This window comes from Tupaia chinensis, unplaced genomic scaffold (assembly GCF_000334495.1).
Source record: "Tupaia chinensis unplaced genomic scaffold, TupChi_1.0 Scaffold000323_1, whole genome shotgun sequence".
Lineage (NCBI taxonomy): Eukaryota > Metazoa > Chordata > Mammalia > Scandentia > Tupaiidae > Tupaia > Tupaia belangeri.
The window spans coordinates 1,187,951-1,189,637 of NW_006159817.1; positions in this window are offsets into that span (position 1 = coordinate 1,187,951).

The window sequence follows — 1,687 nt, forward strand, 5'->3', positions numbered from 1 at the left end:
GGCCTGTGGTGGCCAGCCTCCCATGGGCTAGTGTGCCCAGAGGGTCTTCACAGGTGGGCACTTCCTTCTGTGTGCATTAGGGGGTACCCATATATATGCACGCATGTAGAAGTATGCATGTGCACATGTGTGTACAAATGTGTAAGTACGTATGCATGTATATGCACATGCATGTATCAGCGTGTATATGTATGTGTATATATGTGCACAAGTATGCATGTGTATATATGTACGTATAAGTATGTATATGGACACGTGTATGTGCATGCATATGTGTGCATGCATGTGCCGATGTGTATATGTGCACGTGTGTATGAGTGTACGAGTGTGCATGTATGTGTATGCATGTGTAAGTGTGTATATGTACATGTGATATATATATATATATATACACACACACACATGGGCGCTATAAAAGGCATGACGTGCTTTTCTGCATTTTTATGCAAACTGTATCATGTTTTCCCCAATAACCTAATAATATCAAACCCATAATTTCATAAATACGATGGCTTAAGAAAAAGCTAAGGCAGGTATTAACATTTAGAAGTAAAGGTCATTTAGAGCCAGCAGGTGGCGTGGTGGCAAAGGCACTGACTCCCACATGTGGTTTGAGTCCTAGACCCAGCAGTTTAGAAAACACGCTGGGCACATGTACGTGCATGCCCAAAATCCCAAGAGGAGAATGGAGAAGAAGGGATGGCAGCGGGGCAGCCACTCCGGGGTGTGGTTTCTCACTTTCCTTCTGTCTCTGTCTCTCCGGTGAGCGCCCGTGCCTTATGGCAAAACACCGTGAAAAATAAAAACGAAGTTCATTTAAAGGAAGACGCGGAGTCAAGGAGCAGTGGAAGCAGTCGTTGCAGCCTCGGGTTGGGAGAGGCAGTCTGTCATGTCTAGCATGAGAACCGCGACCCAGAGCCAGGCTCTGCTACACACACCAGGCCCGCCACGTCCTGGCTGTGTGACCCTGAGTCAGCCACTTAACGTCTCTGTGCCTGCGTCCTCAGCTATATGATGGGGATAAAATACGACCTCCTTGGTACGTAAAGTCGGTGTAAGGATCAGGGCAGCTGTTCAGCACTGTGCAGAGGCAGGAAGAACCTACATGGCTGAGAGAGGTTCAAATCCTGGCCCCGGTGACTTGAAAAACACCAGGGATGTGCCCACATGCCCAGGATCTATCTTTCTTTTTTCTTTTCTTTTTTTTTTTAAGAGAGATTTTGTGGGCTGGCAGGTGGCATGGTGGTTGGGGCACTAAACTCCCACATGGCCGACCATGGTTCAAGTCCTGGACCTGGTAACTTACTTTCTCACTTTCCTTTTCTTTCTCTTTCTCTGGTCAAATTAAAATAATAAATAAATAAATAAATAAATAAATATTTTTTAAAAAATAAGAGAGAGAGATATTTTTGCTATATGACACACATGCATTCACCAGAGAGAAAGAGACAGAAAGTGAGAAATCACTCCCTGGGGGGGATGGCCACGCTGCAATCTCTTCTCCTCCAGTCTCCGCTCAGGATTTGAGGCACGCACACACAAGCACCCAGTGTGAGTTTAAGTCGCTAGGTCCAGGACTAGAACCGCTGTCAACTACATGGGAGACCAGAGATGTAACCATTACTCCATCTGCTGGTCCCATGCTTGATGGGATGGGGAGAAGGGAAAAACGGATTGGAGTGTGAGC